This window comes from Sinocyclocheilus grahami, unplaced genomic scaffold (assembly GCF_001515645.1).
Source record: "Sinocyclocheilus grahami isolate Dianchi unplaced genomic scaffold, SAMN03320097.WGS_v1.1 scaffold144.1, whole genome shotgun sequence".
Classification (NCBI taxonomy): Eukaryota; Metazoa; Chordata; class Actinopteri; order Cypriniformes; family Cyprinidae; genus Sinocyclocheilus; species Sinocyclocheilus grahami.
The window spans coordinates 415,626-436,812 of NW_015505323.1; the positions used below are offsets into that span (position 1 = coordinate 415,626).

General features: G+C 38.2%; 1 protein-coding gene across 1 annotated transcript in view; it reads left to right on the forward strand.

Moving 5' to 3' along the window:
- The first annotated feature begins 3,324 nt into the window (after positions 1-3,324).
- Positions 3,325-21,187, forward strand: part of LOC107591599 (transcriptional repressor p66-beta-like) — a 47,255-nt gene continuing 29,392 nt past the window's right edge. The window contains exon 1 of the mRNA XM_016280797.1: positions 3,325-3,891. The gene's annotated coding sequence lies outside the window, so the exon portion shown is untranslated. The remainder of the gene's footprint in view (positions 3,892-21,187) is intronic.

Below are 21,187 nucleotides of genomic sequence, written 5' to 3' on the forward strand. Positions count from 1 at the left end.
AACACAGTGGAAGTAAGTCATCACAGTTAATCCGTCACCTGACTCCAAATAACTGCCAAAATAATGCTGTTGGTTGATGAAACATTCATCACACACCCGGTTTTCGTCACTTAGACTTTACAAAAGTCACTCTGTACTTTGTTTCAGATCTGTTTGAATCTAAATAACAATCTAGCATCATTATATTGGTAGTTTTTGTCTGTACATGAGGTATTCAGATGAAAGATAAGGAACTTCCTTTGATTCTTGGTTATTTTGAACATATGACTCAAAGAAGGCCTACTGAAATCTACTGTTTATTTTTGGATAAGGGAAACTCTTAATTGTTCACAATGGTGAATGTCTAAGTGCTCTAAATTTAAAGTAATAGTTCCATGCGACATGGAGTATCTCAGACCCTTGTAGGTGTGTAGACAGTAGTTATTAATGTATTCCTGACTCACTCAGCTCGTGCGTTGTAAATCTGCCGTAAACAGCACAAACCGCCGCTAGAGGTCTCAGCCTCAGTATTGACAAACAATACAAGAGTTCTATGTGAACATCAATACATACTCAACTTCAATTAAAACGCTATGCGGGTTTATGGTGGACAAATGTTGCGATTTGCCAATAATCTTCCCTGTTTAAAACACTAACAGCTCCAGTTAACCAGAGCTGCTTCTCGCTCGACTGACTGGACAAAGCCGCTGCGGTCCCATATAGCCTCTAGTCTACAGTAGCCTATATGACGAGCGAGATACAGTATCACAACAGTGAGTTTAAACAATACCCGGATGCCGGATGAGAAAAAAAAATCGCTGCATGTAACAATAATTTTACGGGGTCTGGTTTTACTGTATATACGCGTGCAAACGATAACCGACTTTAATTTTTTTCTTCTTGAAACCTTTAGTTACAGAGTTTCACACCTTTGTTGCACTCTTAGTATTCTGACTGCATTAATGCATGCATGTGAAAGTAGGTCAAGAGAATCGTATTGTTCAGTCAGCGTGTGCTACTGCTCCGTGTCGACTATTAGAATAAATGAGAGCAAATAAAGACGAAAGATTTCAGTATTTCTCACGTGAACCAAACCAACTAGCTACAAGGTGAATTAAGACATCACTTTGAGATGAAGAAAAATATCATTAGAAAACCAGACAAAAAGTCTGTACACTTAACAACTTTGAACGAGGGAAAGGAATACAATTCCATGAAGCACTGCAAATGACAATTAAAAAAAAAAATATATATATATATATATATATATCTGGTAAAATAAACTATTGATGTGAAACTATTTTGTGTATATAGAAACAACATTCTACATTTATTGCAAAATATATATATGTGTGTGTGTGTGTGTATATATATATATATATATATAAGGAACTTCCTTTGATTCTTGGTTATTTTGAACATATGACTCAAAGAAGGCCTACTGAAATCTACTGTTTATTTTTGGATAAGGGAAACTCTTAATTGTTCACAATGGTGAATGTCTAAGTGCTCTAAATTTAAAGTAATAGTTCCATGCGACATGGAGTATCTCAGACCCTTGTAGGTGTGTAGACAGTAGTTATTAATGTATTCCTGACTCACTCAGCTCGTGCGTTGTAAATCTGCCGTAAACAGCACAAACCGCCGCTAGAGGTCTCAGCCTCAGTATTGACAAACAATACAAGAGTTCTATGTGAACATCAATACATACTCAACTTCAATTAAAACGCTATGCGGGTTTATGGTGGACAAATGTTGCGATTTGCCAATAATCTTCCCTGTTTAAAACACTAACAGCTCCAGTTAACCAGAGCTGCTTCTCGCTCGACTGACTGGACAAAGCCGCTGCGGTCCCATATAGCCTCTAGTCTACAGTAGCCTATATGACGAGCGAGATACAGTATCACAACAGTGAGTTTAAACAATACCCGGATGCCGGATGAGAAAAAAAAATCGCTGCATGTAACAATAATTTTACGGGGTCTGGTTTTACTGTATATACGCGTGCAAACGATAACCGACTTTAATTTTTTTCTTCTTGAAACCTTTAGTTACAGAGTTTCACACCTTTGTTGCACTCTTAGTATTCTGACTGCATTAATGCATGCATGTGAAAGTAGGTCAAGAGAATCGTATTGTTCAGTCAGCGTGTGCTACTGCTCCGTGTCGACTATTAGAATAAATGAGAGCAAATAAAGACGAAAGATTTCAGTATTTCTCACGTGCACCGCAAATTTATTGTATCTTGCTGCAGAAAACTATTGGGCAGATGCGAATGATAGGCTCTCTGCTTGAGAGTCTCCATTCCAATGGATGTCACTTTTCTTGGTTGTTTGTCATTTGGTGACAATGCCTGTCTCATACCACACATTGTTGTTTTCTGACAAAAAATTTTTTTTTCAAAGCCTGACAGCTTGTGGCACATGGCATAGTTCTATTATATTTATATTAATATGCTATATCAATGATAAGTTTGATTGTTTTAAAGTGAATCTAAGAGGTGACAAGTCATAATATCACATTGAAGATTTTACATTTAGACATTTACCTTATTTATTTATTCATTTATTTTAATTTGATGTCCATTGTGATGTTATTAAATGGATGTCTGCCTATAAAAACAACAAGTAGGCTATTGCATTGCATTGGCATTTAACTCGTCTTTCTGGAAACAAGCCAACAAGTTGTAGGTGGTGTGACACTGTAAAAAAAACTATACCCATGAGCACGGGACAGACTCTAAAGGACTTATTATTATTGATTCTTTCTTTGCCATCTTGAACTTAAATGGTTTCAATACTTATACTTATTACACACACACATACATACATATATATATATATATATATAATTATTACTATTATGAATTGAACAAGTCTCTTTTTAATGATTTTAAAAAATCACATGCATTTAGTATCTTGATGACAGCAGCTTTTGTGTGGAGAGTCCCCCCCCCCCCCAGCAGCACAAGTTATGATCATATTCTGAATGTCATGTTAAAATAATTTTACATAATTTTAAGTAAAAATGCACTTGCTTGCCTGGTTTACATATCAAAACAACGAATGATAAAACGATTTTGCATAAAACGTATGTCGTTTTCTTGCAATATCTTAAATCAAATTCATATGTATAATTGTATTATTATGAACGGAACCAATCTGCATCGTAATAGACATTAGAAATTATAAATTCGTTTTTAAATTGATTATTATTTATATCTGCATTAGAGTAGAAATAAAGCATGCTCATATATTTAAGTCCCTTCAACATAATCCAGATATGAACAATAAGCATGGTTTCATTACAATGAAAAATTATTTTCTAACCCTTGGTGCTTCAGACAATGGCAAATCAAATTTCGTGCGAATCACTCCAGTCCGCATATGCGGCCTAAAATCAACCTTCTAAAACTGATAATTGCGGAAAAGTACAGTATGTTTTGTTCGTCTGCAAGTTTTGGAAACGGCTGGAAGAATGTCCAAATGTTGTGTGGAATCGCGGCGGTTTCACACCATAATGTTCCTCAAAATGCTCCGGTCGATCGGAAAGAAGACGGAGTTAATATGGCTGTCCACAATTTATCTGTCAGTGTAGTAAGCTCGCCTTGTGCTGCCTACACGACGCGCATAACAACCCATTTAGTTCCCATCATTTTAGAGCTTCTTGTCCCTCCCCTCCAGACACAGACAACAACATACACCTTAATAGGGGCGCGTCTCCGACACAGCCGCCGACCAATAACCCGTCTGTCTGGGCAGAGACCAAGGGGATGAGCGCTCGCCGAGGCCCAATCAGCGCTTTTGTGTTGCCTGCCGGTGCCGGGGACTGGTCGTGAAGAGCTACAGCAGCGCTTCAGGATCGGAGAGTGAACCCGGAGCCAGAGGAACCTGAAGGGTAAAGGCGAGTCAGGTGAGTCCGGGGATTCACGCGCGGCCTAGCCGGTATCGGATTGAATAGGGGAATTTGGGAGCGAGATGGTTTTAATCGCATCCACTTGCGATTCAGCCGTCATCTGGTGTAAATGAATGGGCTAAACGGTTAAAAGGGGATTTGAGGAAGTCTGCTGAGCAGCCAGACAATAGCATAGCGGATTTTGCGTGGAAAGCAAAGCGCTTCTAACACGCAGCAGTTCAGAGTGGTTGGCTAATACTATTAAAATGAGCTCGGGATTGCGCCGTGGCGTATCACACATCGAGCGGCTATTTCAAGAGCGATTCCGCGGAAAGCCCGTCATATTTAGCAGGCAACTTTGACAAGTTTACTGGCCAAAGCAGCATTTTATATGCGTGAAACGGCGTTCATTGTTTCATCTGGTGTCTCTAGGGGTTAACCCAGATTGGCGGAGAAAGCCTCGCGTCCTCCCGGCTGTGGCTACAGTAGTGCAGGAGCAGCTCAGACACAATGAAAAAGCCCAACATAAACACGCATGCAACGCCATCAAAATAAATCTAACGCTCCTATTCCAACGATATCAGCTCAAACGGGCTGTTTAGTGAGTGTTTTGGGGCTGTTGAGGGGAGCGGGTATTCTCTCTACAGTGCCGAGAGCACACGGATGGTGCACGGTGAGCCTGTACAATTAGAAAAAAAAGATGTCGAAAATGCATCAGCCATTTACGTAAGTGAGGACGTTCTCTCAACTTGCTCCATATGCACGCAAATGGCTGCCCAACACTTGACAGACGTAAGAGTGAAATCTAATTCCAGCGTGAATGCAGGTATTGATCGAAGCCAGCAGGGAGTCACTGATAATCGGGGGGAGATTACGTTTAGAAAGAAACTCTGATCAATGATTTGTGCTTTCTGTTAGTCGTTCTCTGCAGACACGTCCAAAGTGAGACTGGCTTTACACTATAGGCTTTATATAGTCAGAGGCTAACTCTAGCAGTCTGATTTGCAGAGTCTGACCCCTCAATAATTTTTCATATGCATTTAGTTGCTAGATGACAGTAATTTACGTTAGTTTGTTTGTGGAGACCGTTTTTTTTTTCATTTTAAGGAGCAGATAATTCCATGATATGGGCAAATTCTTATTTTGCTATAATCCCAAAGTAAAAAAAAAATTGCGCTTAGTAATTTTTGCATGTTTTTAAAAAAAGGTTTCACATATAAAGAAATTAACTGCACTACATCAAGTGGGTCGCCTGCTCATGGGTGCTGCCATGTTGAGATCACATGGCCTGCCGTGTCATGCAATAGAGTGCACTGTCGGTTCCAAAAGTAAAAATTCCTTTTATTTTCTGCGTAGGAGAATTGATTTTTAACTGTAACTTGTACACATTTAAAGACAGACCTAACATGAACTACGAGGTTGGTAATCGATAGTATATGCTTTTCCCATCAGTTATTTTAACTTTTGTTAAATAATCATGTTTGACAGTGGAATTCCAGGTGAAAACTACATTACCCTTCATTCTGCATAGAAATCTCCACTAATCAGTCAAATCAAGCAAATCACATCAAAATAACTGTTTAGCACCCACCCACTGTCTGAGCTTTCAAACTACCTAAATATTTCTGTGTGCGTGTATATGTGCATATATATATATATATATATATATACACACACACACACACATATATATATTTTGCAATAAATGTAGAATGTTGTTTCTATATACACAAAATAGTTTCACATCAATAGTTTATTTTACCAGATATATATATATATATATATATTTTTTTTTTTTTATTGTCATTTGCAGTGCTTCATGGAATTGTATTCCTTTCCCTCGTTCAAAGTTGTTAAGTGTACAGACTTTTTGTCTGGTTTTCTAATGATATTTTTCTTCATCTCAAAGTGATGTCTTAATTCACCTTGTAGCTAGTTGGTTTGGTTCATGGCTTATAACTTTTTAACAAAGGCTTTAAAAATCCCAATAGGAAAAATACTTCTGGAACTAAGGCTTCTGCAGAAGTGACAGAGTTACTTCTACCGCTACTAATAGTCACAACAAACAGAATGAGTTTGAATTCAACGTGGCTATTGTATGTAATATGAGACGGAGAAAGACACAAAAACGAACAAAATAAAAGAAAAACCAACAGCTTAGGTATGACTGTCGTACATCTACGCAAATAAATGTCAGGATAAAGTTTAAAACCACTGAATAGGGGCCAGCTGAATGTAAACACAAACTTACTGAGTGCACCTTTTAAGTTCAAGGAATTATTTAATAAACTAACAGACTTATGTACTCCTAGATATTTTTATAGCATATAAAAGTTTCCCACTTTGACAAGTCACAGAGAAAAAGCTCTCCACCCACTGTTATTAAAGTCATTTATACTTATTGTGCAGAGAGAAAGGTCCGCATAGAAGTCACCGAACTTCTCTAGGAATTACCCTGGTGAGATCATTCTAATGTCTGATGTAAGTAATCTGTGTAAACAACAGAACTGTGAATAAAAAATATTTTTTAGCAACTAGCACATCTAATAAGAGCCAATTGGAGTGTTTTCTGCTAATTTTAAAAAAGGCTGCTGCATACTGTGAGGGGCGCCCCACTAGTATTACATCCTCAAGAGGGGTCCAAACAATGTTCTTATTGACTGTTTTGCTCAAAGGCATTTTGTGTGGACTGTTCCCCCTCCACCCCCTCAGGAGGAAGATACTTGGCAGTGTGGTATTTATTTTTCTACCTTTTTTTGGGCTATAGTTGGTGCATATAGTTGGCCGAGCTTATGGCCATTGCCTGTGAAAGGATTTTATGCAGTTTGTTCTCTTTAATTTCCATGGTGCACGGGCACCTTATTGCTAGTGAAAGTCTGGCTTTGTTAAGCCCATGAAACCTGTGAAGTGCGGTGCCAGGTGATAAGACGGAACACACTGAGATGAGCAAAGACTCTAAGCTCAAGTTATCAATGTAGATTCCATCATAGATCTGTCATGGTACCTCAAGTACCTGTTCTACCTAAACCTGCTACACACCAGATCTTATGTTAGTAGTGGTGCTTTAGCACAACATTGACATTCCCATGTTGAATGCAAGGATTTTCACTTTAAATATAAGCCCAATGCATATTTTCAAGTGGTTCACGATTGAGGGCTTAAGCCTTGTGCTGTGGATAGTTCACCCAAAATACAAATTTTCATTTGCTCACGTCAGTGGGGTCCAAAACAATGTTAACATTCTTTAAAATATCTTCTTTTGTGTTCTCTATAAGAACGAAAGTCACATAAGGGTGGGTAAATGACAGAATAAATTTTTTGGGTGAACTAATCCTTTTTATAAGCATTTGTAAGTGCAGAATTACTATTCACAATCTAAAAACTATCTTTGTTCAGGTGATCCTGCGTTAGATCATATTTTGACTTGGCTTTTAACTCAACTTGGATTCAATCATGGGTTCATCTAGAAGACGAGACCATGCCATTGAAGAAGACATTTGAGAGGGAAACATTTAGAACTGGATATTGACTCTTGGATCAGAAAGAGTACTTGACTTGGCTGGGTTTCAGGACTGCTGAATGGTCAGAAAAGGTAGTGTTTAGAATTAGCAGTGCCCCTTTGGCAAACGTATTGAGTAGACACAACAAAACGACTTGCTCCGTAAACATGCGCCATGAGATTTACGGCAGTGCAATATGATGATGTGGACCCAAGTTGTGCTAGTTTTGTAAAACGAACCCTCACTGCGACAATCCTGAAAGCCCAGAGCAGGGCATTGACACTCAGATGCCCTCCCATTGATCTCCTACCCTTCAACGCACCTTCAGTGTCGTTAGTGTTGTTTTAAAGCTGGTTAGAATGAGAGGGAAATGTTCATGTCTGGTAGTTTGGTTTTGTGTGATAGTGGGTTTAGGACCGAAGGGTCAGGTCCAAAAGGGTTTGATTCATTAGCTCTTGGGTAAGCTAGGGGCTGCTGCTCTCCCAACCAACAGCTTAGGTATGACTGTCGTACATCTACGCAAATAAATGTCAGGATAAAGTTTAAAACCACTGAATAGGGGCCAGCTGAATGTAAACACAAACTTACTGAGTGCACCTTTTAAGTTCAAGGAATTATTTAATAAACTAACAGACTTATGTACTCCTAGATATTTTTATAGCATATAAAAGTTTCCCACTTTGACAAGTCACAGAGAAAAAGCTCTCCTCCACCCACTGTTATTAAAGTCATTTATACTTTCTCTTGTGTGGAGAGAAAGGTCTACATAGAAGTCACCGAACATGTACTTCTCTAGGAATTACCCTGGTGAAATCATACTAATGTCTGGTTTAAGTAATCTGTGTAAACAACAGAACTGTGAATAAAAAATATTTTTTAGCAACTAGCACATCTAATAAGAGCCAATTGGAGTGTTTTCTGCTAATTTAAAAAAAGGCTGCTGCATACTGTGAGGGGCGCCCCACTAGTATTACATCCTCAAGAGGGGTCCAAACAATGTTCTTATTGACTGTTTTGCTCAAAGGCATTTTGTGTGGACTGTTCCCCCTCCACCCCCTCAGGAGGAAGATACTTGGCAGTGTGGTATTTATTTTTCTACCTTCTTTTTTTTTTTTTTTGGGCTATTCATCACTTTAGTCGGTGCACCCGAGCTTATGGCCATCGCCTGTGAAAGGATTTTATGCAGTTTGTTCTCTTTAATTTCCATGGTGCATGGGCACCTTATTGCTAGTAACTGTCTGGTTTTGTTAAGCCCACGAAGCCTGTGAAGTGCGGTGTGAGGTGATAAGATGGAATACACTGAGATGAGCAAAGACTCTAAGCTCTAAGCTAAGTTATCAATGTAGATTTCATCATAGATCTGTCATGGTTTAGAGGTAGCTGTTCAAGTACCTGTTCTACCTAGACTTGCTTCACACCAGATCTCATGTTAGTACTAGTGCTTTAGCGCAACATTGGCATTCCCATGCTGAATGCATGGATTTCCAGTATAAATATAAGCCTAATACATATTTTTAAGTGGTTTGTGATTCATTGCTTAAGCCTTGTGCTGTGTGCTATGGATAGTTAACCCAAAAAAATCAAATTCTTTCATTTGCTTACCCAAAAATCTGTATGATTTTCTTCTTTGAATTGCAAAAGGTTTTTTTTATGAGTCAATGGGGTTCAAAGCAACATTAACATTCTTTAAAATATCGTCTTTTGTGTTATGATGGCAGAATTACATTTTTGGGTGAACTATTCCATTTTACAAGTATTTATAAGTGCAGAATTACTATTCACAATCTAAAGACTATATTCAGGACAGGTGATTCTGTGTTAGATCATATTTGGCTCTATAAGAATGAAAGTCACATGAGGGTGGGTAAATGATGGCAGAATTACATTTTTGGGTGAACCATTCCATTTTACAAGTATTTATAAGTGCAGAATTACTATTCACAATCTAAAGACTATATTCAGGACAGGTGATTCTGTGTTAGATCATATTTGGACTTAGCACTTAATTCAACCTCGATTCAATCATGGGTTCATCTAGAAGACGAGACCATGCCATTGAAGAAGACATTTGAGAAGGAAATCACATTTAGAACTGGATATTGACTCTTGGATCAGAAAGAGTACTTGACTTGGCTGGGTTTCAGCACTGCTGAATGATCAGAAAAGGTAGTGTTTAGAATTAGCAGTGCCCCTTTGGCAAATGTATTGAGTAGACACAACAAAGCGGCTTGCTCTGTAAACATGCGCCATGAGATTTATGGTAGTGCAATATGATGATGTGGACCCAAGTTGTGCTAGTTTTGTAAAACGAACCCTCACTGCGACAATCCTGAAAGCCCAGAGCAGGGCATTGACACTCAGATGCCCTCCCATTGATCTCCTACCCTTCAACGCACCTTCAGTGTCGTTAGCGTTGTTTTAAAGGTTAGAATGAGAGGGAAATGTTCACGTCCAGTAGTTTTTTGGTTTTGTGTGATAGTGGGTTTAAAAAAAGACCCTCAGGACTGAACTGTCAGGTCCAAAAGAGTTTGATTCATTGGCTCTTGGGTAAGCTAGGGGCTGCTGCTCGCCCTTTCTCCAGATAAGGCTTATTGGTCTAGGAAACAATATGATCACATGTCTTTTGGCTTTATAAATCAGTGTAATGGACAACATCATTACCTCAGACCTTCCCATTGACATCATAGAGAAATTAGGCTGTCATATAGGCCTACTCAGGAATGTTTTTGATTGTACTCGATTTGCAGTTTGAGGTTTAGTCACAGGGATAAGTTTTTAAAAATTGATGTTCACTGCAGTTTATCATTTAGCCATATTCTTTTTTTAATTCAGTATTTGAACTAAAGTTTCCACGCGCTTCCTTATAGCTAAATTTGTAATCAAGTGGTGTTCATACTAGTTATTTGTTGTTTGTCTTTGATAAGGCAGTCTGTATATCAAGTCTTCCGTTTTCATTGACTATATGAGAAGGTCTGATTGATACCTACTCAAAATCAGTGCTCATTTCATGACCCATAGTTATGTGAAATTGAGACCTGAATGCCTGATTGTTTTGAAAAGAAAGAAATCGGGATAATTACCCCTTAATCAGAAACATTACATTTATTTAAAAATTTTCCCAAGCGAAAATCCTTTGAGGGTGAGAAGTCTTGTCAGTTGCTTGTACATGCTACTAATTGATATGGATGATGTTAATGAATGTGAAGTGATAAATCTAGACCAGTGAAAGAAGTACAAATAAAAAGAAAAGTATGTCAAACTGTTTTAGGGCCTGATACCAATCTGTGTCAGTGTTCAGCATAGTATACAGTAGGAAGTGTTTTAGAAAGGGTTAACTCAAAAATGAACATTCTCTCATCATTTATCACCCTCATGTCATTCTAAACCTGTGTGACTTTCTTTGTTTCTTCAGAACACAAAAAAAGATACTTTAGTGATAGTTTCAAATGTTTTGTCCACAAAATAAAAGTCAGTAGGGTCCAAAACAACATTGGACCTCATTGACTCTCAAAATGATTCTTCAAATCTCCTTTTGTGTTCCGCAGAAGAAAGTAATTTAGAATGGATAGTGTTGTTATCATCATTTAAAACTATTAAACATTTCATTCATTAAAGCACAGCTGAAATAAATTATAAATATTATATGTGTGAAAATTAGAAATGTAGAAATAACTGAGGTAACTGAAATAAGGTTAAGTTGATGTGCTTTCCTAAAATTGAAATTTAATAAAAACTGAAAAATACATTTTGTATACACTATAATAACAGCCCTCTACATTGCGAGTAAATCACTCGCATATGCGACTAAATCTTCACTCTGGGCGACTAAATGATGTCTAATAATAGCCAATGGCTAATAAATTCTTAGATTTTACCCGCCAGTGTGTGAGTTGGAGGCTGAGTATAAGTTTAGCACAGATATATTTTCATTCGCCAAACACTCTGACTGAGCACTTCATAGATGCACTCTCCGTCAAGCGATCTGTGATATTTTTCAGTTCGTCTGAATGGATGCACAGCGCACCTGTGTTTGTGTATTTGACGTACCGTAAACTCAAGTGTGAAGGCGCACGACTGGCCGTCAATTTCTCTCACTTGCACAAAGTGAGAGAGAGAGAGAGAGAGAGAGTCTTACATAACATGCAGAATTGATGCGTTACATGTAAACGATATTCTTTGTTGTATTTTCCTGTCAAAATAACGACAGGAAAATACATTGAAAATACATCTCATTGGCTGGTGCTCGCCTATTATCGTCCCTGTTTTGATTTCAGCGAATCAGCACACGACCGGTTTAATATTCATGAATCCAGCAGGTTGTTAATCCTTGGTGCGTTTTATATTGTTATTATTAGTGGAATTCGTATATAATATTATTATTATTATTATTATGATTTATCTTATCAGTATTAATGTTAGTTTTCCCCCCCCCAATTTTTTTACAGGGACACTGAATGACCAAAAAAAGCACCACCACCAGTCCTAAGTTCAGTTAAATTGACTAATTTGCATTCATACATGGTTAGTTTTAATTCTAATTACTAAACTTCTATTATTAAAGGGGTCATATGATGCGATTATAAGTTTTCCTTGCTCTTTGGAGTGTTACAAGCTGTTCGTGAATAGATAAGATCCCTAAAGTTGCAAAGCCTAAAGTCTCAAACCGAAAGAGATATTCTTTATAAAAGTTAAGACTCATCCACACCCTCCAAAAAAGCCTCGTTCAAACACGCCCCCACATGTCTACGTCACGATGTGGGAAGATTTGCATAACACCGCCCAAATGTTCACGCAAAGAAAGAAGGCGTAACTTTATTGTTGCTGCCACCGCCGCCACCATGTTGTGAAGATGCTGTGTGTTTAGTTGCGAAATCGAAACTACTTTGTTTGGCCTTCCAAAAGCGGACACGACTAGAAATCAGTGGTTAAGTTGTATTTACAACACTGTTCCAGAACACTTCAACACAAATATTCAGATGTGTGCAGCGCATTTTATGGAGGACTGTTTCCTGATCCTGGTAGAGTAGACTAAAATGCCGTCTCTTCTGACTCACAGACTGTAAGTACGTTTTCATATTTAAAGAATTTGCCACTGATGATTCAAACGCGAGTTTTGAGCAGTGTAGAGTAGCGTTTGTTGTTTGTCATTTCGCCGATCACAAATGCAGACATGGTTTTATGCGTAAAAAGACAGTATAAGTCATTATAATCTGTAATTATGTCCCCACTTTTTTTTTAATGGGTTTTAATGTTTTTGTCTCGTCTCTCCGGGACACAGCATCACAGTATGGTAAGGGGCGAAACATTTCTGTCACACACTTGAGGTATTCGGCCAATCACAACGCACTGGGTAGCTGGCCAATCAGAGCACACCTCGCTTTTCAGACTGATGAGCTTTGTAAAAATCGATGCGTTTCAGAAAGGCGGGGCATAGAGGAGAAACAATAATGTACAGTTATGTGGAAAATAATGTGTTTTTTGAACCTTAAACCGCATAAACACATTTCGTTACACCAAATACACAAAATAATGTTCTTTTTAACAACATCATATGACCCCTTTAAATAATACTTGATTATCATATTATAATGCTTGACTGACTGATGTTAAGAGTGTACTTTCAGATATTTAAAAAGCTGTGCCATTTTACAAACATTTTATATATATCTATATCTCTCTATATCAGTATGTATATATTAGGGATGCGCCGATCCGATATTCATATCGGGTATCGGCTCCGATAGTGCCATTTTTCTCGGATCGGGAATCGGTCAGAGACAGCCTTTTTTTTTTCTTTATTTTCTTTTTTCGATTGTGCGAATTATTCTGTGTTACTTCTGAAGCCATACGATAGCTTAATGTGAGCTACATATGCATAAAAAGAAAAAAACTTCACTGGTATCGGATCGGAATCGGTATCGGCCAATACTGAACCCTAGGTATCGGAATCGGTATCGGAAGCGAAAAAGGCGGATCGGAGCATCCCTAGTATATATCTATATCAGTATGTGTATAGTATAGTATAGCGTTTCAGTCTGGCGAGTAAACTAAAAAAAAATTAATAGCCAATTGCGATTCAATTGGTGTCCGTAGAGGGTTGAATTATACTAAAATATGGTTCAGAATGACGAGGGTGAGTAAATGATTTTCAGTTCTTCATTTTAGGGTGAACTATCTCTTTAAATCTTTAGAAAATCCATTTCAAATTAGAACAACTTGAAAAAGGAGGAATCTGCTTAATGCAGCCTATTTTACAGATCAGAGTTTCATGATTTTTCCTCAACATTGAAGGCTAAGCGTATGGCTAAGCTAAAATAAATAACTGATTTGTATTAGTGCTAGATGTCAGCCTCGGTTTCATTTTCATCACACTGTTTTGGAGGTATCTGAAACCCTCTGGTGGTCGTCAGTTGCACAGGGACCTTTGACTCCTCAGCTTTTTCCGCTCCGCTCTCTCAGTTGCTGATTAATTATTCTCCACCATTTTAGTTGTGAGATCTTAGGTGGGCACAGTGAGCAGGTACCGAGAGGGAATATTTGAGTCGACTGTAATGCGTCGAATGTATGTTGGTGCACTGGTCTTGTTAACACCTGAACGGGGAGGCTGTGTTCTGCGGGCCTCATGCAAGGCTTATTAAACCCCACGCAGAAACAATCAGCCCAGATGAATGGCTTCCTGTGAAGTTTAATTAGAGGGCCTCCCTGATGCTTTAGCTGGATAAACAGCAGCAAGAAATGACATGACGGGCCTCTTGCGTTGATTGTTGAAGATTGTGTGTATGTGAGGAGCAAGAAGCCCGACTGGAAACGAAGATGTTTTAGGTTTAGGAATGTTGTCGTTTTTTTCTTTTTTCCTCTCCTTTTCCACAGTGGATGGTGTTTGACCATCCCAATCGCAAAATAGATGAGTTTTTCAAGCATCACGAGTCTTGGCCGTCACGAGAGCTCTGGATTTTTGTTAATTTGCTCGACGTCTCTCAAGTGGGATTTCTCTGAAGATGAGGTGTGGACTGCATTAATTGCAGCGGGTCCAGGTATTGGCTGTGGTTGAAAAATTCAGAAGTATTGATTCAGGCCAAGCTGTTTTCATCATTCCGCAATGTATTACATTGTAGCGAGACGGAAGCTGTGAGTGAATGTGAAGCGCATAGACCCGTTTTATGAATACACTGGGAGGTATAGGCATATAGTCCCCAGATGGGTGGCTTTTGTAGTGCGAGGTTCTCCGGCTGCACTCGTTTCAGGAGCGAGAGAGCTGTGTGATAGGTTGAGCTGATCGAAAGACTGCTGGAACACTTAATTCAGTACAATATGAAAGAGTAAACGGAACCTATCCGAAGCATTTCTCTGTGGAACCATCTTATTTTTCTTGGCCCGGGGGCTAGTTTGTCTATTAAAGTTGATGGATCTGACATTGTGTATGGCGTTGCATCATTTATTTAAGCTAAAGTAGTCTTAGAAATGTTTTTGTTTTGACTGCAGTATTATTGTGACATCAGCCAACACACAGTGTCCAGTTGCAACAACCACTTAACGGGACAGTTCACCCAAAAATTGTCATCGTTTGTACTACGTCATGTTGTTCATAACCTGTGTGACGCAATACGTTAATACTTAATATGTACGGGGTTAATACGTTAAAATTGAGGTCCAGTAATGTTTTTGGACCCAGTTGACTTTCATTGTATGGACAAAAACAGTTATAACATTGTTCAAAATTTGTGTTCCACAGAATGAAAGTCATTAATTTTTCATTTCATTTTTGGGGAAACTATACCTTTCACTGGGCCAGATATGACCCCAAGTAAAAAAAATAAAACAAGAACTATAACAAATGTAATTTTTGTTAATTGAAATAACAGAATATAGTATAAATTGTTTTTTAAAAAGCTAAGAAAATTGGGAACCTTGCCTTGGCATCTAACTGAAATGAAGGTAAATAGAAATTTATAAAAGTAATAAAAAAAAAGAGAAAAAAACACACCAAAATTACTAAAATTAAAATGAAAACTGAATTTTTTTTTAAAAACAATAAATACTAAAATAGTACAAATAATGCTTAAATATCACCTGATCTGACCTGGTTTTACTTGATGTTTGTTCTCTCATATCATCTAGGACCACTTTACTGCATGGGTTAAAGTTTGCTTTTGACATGATATTGCTGGATCCATAGAGTAGCTTTGGCTGAAACGGCTAACTAAAATGTATAAATAAACAGAAAACTAAAATAATTCAGCTGGTACCTTTGAGGAAGTCTCTGAAAACTGCCGTACCTGTGGTAGTTAACCTTGATAAGAATTATAGCTGACTCTCTGTACATGCGCAGCTGCAAGATTCAATTCCCATAATCCCTGCACAAATGCCTCTTTGTCTTATTACTGTATTTAGCAGATTAACAAATTGAACCTTAGCACATTTAAGCATCCTCTCCATATCCCTCCATTCAGTCACAGGCCTTTGTTTCTTGGGTCATTCTGTTGGAATCAGAAGGGGTGCGTGATCTCTCTTCAGCCGGTATGGATGGAGCATGTGCGAATGCAAAAATCTGGGTTTTCTTGAAGTTTTGGTCCCGTGCACACTCCGTGCAGTCCACCTCTCCAAGCCTATCTGCTTTTCCAGAGCACCGGTTCCTTGGTGGAAATCATGTTTTCCCCGAGTGTATGTCTGTGTGCCCATTACTTTGAGCGTCAGAAGGGAGCCTCTGCAGATTTTATCTCAACTTAAAGCACTGGTCATGTGTGTGTAGGTAGTGTGCACGGATTGTATATTTGGGGATATTTGTGTATTTTTATTTATTTATTTGTATTTGGCATATGATTGATTTGAATACGGCAGTTTTTTTTTTTAATTGCCTGACTGTCCTCCCTGCCTCCTTCCCAATTCAGCCCCATTTTAAAATCTTTTTGCTACCTCACTTTCACCAGATGGCTCACGTTCCAGCATTTTTCCCTTTTTTTTTCTTTTTGTTTAAACAACGTATGCCCCACCCTGTGGTCTGAAGTTCCGCAATGAGCCGTCTTGACAAGGTTCCAGGTTTTAGATTCAGTGTCTCGTAAGAAGTACATTTTCCTCTTACTGCTCTCTTTGGCCCCCTCCTTTTTGTCTTTTTTTCGTTCTGTCTTTCTCTCTCTCCCTCTCTCTCTCTCTGTGTTCGTGTGACGTCCTGACCACTAACGGCTACATATTAAGAGATAATTCCATACCCTGAGGTTACAAACCGGCTTAGACTGGCTCTCTCGCATTTTGACTCCACTGGGTACCCTGGGTGAAAAAAAAAAAGGATATTGTAACTGCCTGTTTTTTTTTTTTTTTTTAAAGGAACAAGAGACTAATTCTCCCTGAGAATGACATCAGTTCAGTCGGCAGTGCTTAAAACAAACATGTTATGCATTTATGAATTCTACAAGGATTGCTCATACCCCTAAAAGCACGACCAGGCAAACCATAACGCACAACCTCCGGAAAGATTTGTTTTTTGCATAATTATGCACCTTAGTCACAATGCAGGCTTTATTTTAGAAAATTCATTCTCCAGTTGCAAAAGGTTGTGGACTCTGGTTGTATCAACTGTACAGTGGAGGACAATGCTTATTGTCACATGAGGAAGGACTATATCTCTGTAACTATAAGGTTTGAGACAGAAGTCCATTAATTTTTTTGTGTGACAACATATGTTTCAAGCATGTAGGTGAACATAACAGCACACTGACATACATTCAGACAAGGGTCAGCTATATAATGAGGGCAGATTTTCTCTAAAAGATTGGACTGTGTCGTCAGGACAAAAGATATTGTTAATGTCAGGTTGGACACGTCATATTTTAAATGTATACAATTTATTAATTAATTAACAATGTTATCTAATTATCAATATATCTATTAGCCAAAACAATATTTTTGTTACTTTTTTTTCATTTGATTGAATTGAAATTTATGAATTTTTTATTTTATTTAATTTTAATTTAATGTAATTTTTTTCAAAATTGTTTAACTGTTTAAATTTAACTAGCAAGCCTTTAATGGCCAGTTTCATTGCATTGCAATTTCAACTATTGGGGGATGTTATCACTTAAAGTCAGTGAGCATTAAATGAAAAGTATCTTTTTTTCCCCTGGGCAATAAAAAGTGGACATGCCCAATAGGTTTTTTTTATTTTATTTCATTTTATTTATTTTTTTACGTCTATGCAAAAATTTACTTAAAGAAAATTAGCCTACCTTGAGAAATAGACACTGCAATAAATATGTATATATAAATTGTGACAACTAGCCCCATTCATCTAAATCAAATGATCTTAACTGCCATAAAATCAAGGACAGTGTGTTTCTTTCTCATAATGGCTTTGACTAAATAACATTATTATTTTGTGACCATCTTTCAAATTCTCATTGATTCAGCCTCTTAGGGCTATCAGAGCGATTCATCTCCAGTGCTTTATTTTTTTATTTTTCTACGTTTCTTCTCTTTGTGAATTTTCTCTCTTTTGGCGAGAGTATTAGATTGAGTTCCTCCTCAACCTTGAAATCTTTCTGTATCTTGTATAAATAGGTCTGTAGCTTTATTCAGATCCTCTCCATTCGTCTCTCTCTACAGTCGCCGCCTCTGTTAGAAAACCTCCTGTTGAGGGTTTTTCTCATTCCTCTATGTATGTAAGCTGAAGTTTGGATGTGAGGATTTCTGAGGAAGGGCAGCGGCAGAAAGGGAACCGGGCCAGTCAAGAGGCGATTCCTATTGGTCAATGCAGTCTGGATCAGAGTGTCAAGGTTCGACTAAAAATGAAAGTTCAGTTGCATTCAGTATTTCCTCCTCGTGTTTGCAGCTCTGTGTGGTTTTTGTACCTGCTACTAGCTCGGGCCTCTGGTTAGCACTGTTCCTCACAGGTTTAATCTAGGAGGAAACCTGGTTTGCGTTCGAGGTGCATTTTCACACTGTATGCTGTTTTAACCGCTGTTGCATCTACCACATCTTTCGGTATCTTAAAGATCTTGTTGATGTCTTTATTTTGTCTCTTTGTCTTCAGCCTCACTCCCCCACACACTTCCTCCCCTTTGCCCCCTGCTACTGCCCCCACCCTCCTCCTGAACCGCCCCTCCCTCCCTCGGGCGACAGCAGAACAGGAATTGATTAGTGGCACGGCTTAAAAATAGAAGGGCCTGTTGTCATGGCAACGGCCACAATGAGCTGTTGTCTTGTTTAATGAAGACCGAGATTTTAAGTATTGTAGCTGAACAGTACAGTGAGCGGGAGACGCCATTTCTGGCTAGGTGTGCGCAGACGCCGGGACGGAGATATTAGCAGTGATCTTGTCCCTTCTGTCAAAACATGCGTTGTGTGGTATGCAGATGGTTGTGAGTGTTTTTGTGTGCGCACGTGCTGGACAGTCTTCCGCATGTGGGTGTGTTGTGTAGCTTTGCAGGTACGACTACCAATCAGCTTTGTCGCAGTATCATCCTGGTTGCTTTACCCTCAGGTGCTCGCTGAATCTGCAGAGGTGCATTAAGGTAAGGCATCAAATGCATCATGCGCTGGCAGCTCCAAAACACATTATTGACTCAACCCACATCCTGTTACCCATACGTCCCGTATGCATCAAGCCAACCAATTACAACCCTGTTGCCATGGGTGCCATCAGCCTAATTGGCCTCATTAGTGTCAGAAACTGGCCGTATGCAAATTTTGGTCATATTCCCAGCAGATCTCTCTTCTGAGTAATATACAGTAATAGTTAGCCATTGTGTAGGTCGTTGGTGAGGACAACGGTCCAATTAGCGAATGAACCATTAAGCTTTAGATACTGTACTCGACTCAACCTCCCAGAAGTGGTTTTGAAATTCCTGTCAGCGTAGGAACGTGCGCATAACGTGCCGTTTGGTGACTGTATGCTAATGCACCTGTCCTGAAATTCCCCCTCAGCAACCTACTTTTGTGACATCACAGCACAGCTGACTTACAACATCTCAATTATGCTTGCATCACATTGCAGCTGGATTGCGTGTGACGCGAGAAATGGTTTATACTGATAAATATGTCAACAAGCTTTTTTTATTTTATTTGAATTTTCATTTGCATCTTATGAATGCAATTGTTGTAGAGCTCCAGTGGGATTCTTTGAATGTGATTTGTTAGGGTTTGCTTAGAAATGGTAGTTTTAGGAAGGTCTTTAAGCCAGGAGTTTATGTTCCCTTTGATAGGGATTCCCTTCCTAAAATATAGAAGCAGCTTTGTATTTTTATGAATGCAGACCTGTTTATAGTAAGCATTATGTTGTGAAGCCAAAGTCTGATTGTTAATTCACTTTTATTAATTGTTTTAAATGTAATTTCTTTTTTATTAGTTGTTAATTGGCTTTTATTTATTGCTGTACTGAATTCAAATATTATCTGGAAAATGGATAAATTTACAGCATTTTTATTTCTTATGAAATATTATTATTTTTCCCACTCAGTACTAGAATATTACAGTTCAGACCTCAGTTTGAAAATGTCTGCTAGAAGGACTTTGGCTGTGAAGTATGTTTTTTTATCTTTTTCTTTTTTTTTTTCTTTTCCTTTTTCTTTTTTTTATAAGATATGACACGATTCAGCTTCAAGTCACTTGCAGATATGGCAGTAGATTGTATTCCCATTCTAAGATTAGTTTCTAAGTTACTTTTTTTTTTAGTTATCCATTTTTGTCAAATTAATGATTTGTAAAAAGGCTCGCTATTTCTTGATATGTGACCCTGCCTGTGAAAACCCAGCTAAAGTCATTTTTTTGTGATTTACTGTTTTCTATATATAATCATCCTTCATAAAGATGTAGAACATTCTGTGAAAATATAACCTTTATATCTTTAATATTGACTGACTATGTCAAAGATTAAAATCATAGTGAAATTAATGGTTGAAATCAAACTTTGATGCTTGTCATCTCATTATTAGATTTTGAGACTTTAGCCTGGATTTCCCAGACAGGGTCACATATGTGAATGCTCAAACTAAAGGTAGTGTTTATTCCCAGGAAAACAAGGACTGATAAAGTAAATGTGTACCTTGAATGAAGTAGTCGCTTTGGATTAAAGCGTCTGCCAAATGCATAAATGAAAATGTGTAAGCTTCTCCCCATTCTGCCCAACTATAAAATCTCTGGGACTCCCATTGGTTATGATTTTTTAGAGATGCACTGTTACTAATCTCAGATGCTCACTGGTACTTGTATCAGTACATAGTATACTGCCCTCTAATTCATTGGTGTGTTATACTTTAATTTCCCTGTGCTTCAGTTCTGATAATTAATGTTGATATTACAATCTATCAGATTTGCTGCATATGGAACCGCAGTTATTATAAACTGCATCTCCATCTATATAAAACAGTTGCATCTGTAGCATTTTTGATGGGATTGCGGTAAATATCACACACACTGTTGTCATTACAATCCCCACAAGTCAACATTTGAGAATTTGCGGAGTTTAAGGTATCTCTGACTCCTTTTGCTGATCCGGTTCACTTATACCGTACATCATGCTCCAGATACACTTTATTTGTATATCTGTAAAAATAAAAGGATAATGTAACAAGTTTTAAATGGGTTTCCCCAGCATTTTCCTCATTTACTGTTGGTCAGACAACTTGATAGTCCTGCCCCAAAGTCATGCCTTTGGTTGAGTCAGTGTTGTGTTGTGTTGTGCTGGTCAGGATGCTTAAACAAACAGAGCTTTGTTTTTATAGCAACACAAGAGGAACATCTGGGCTGGAAACTACAAATTGTGATCAAATTCTGGATCACTGTAGGTTTGACTTAATTTCAGATGCCTTGACCCATTTTGCTAA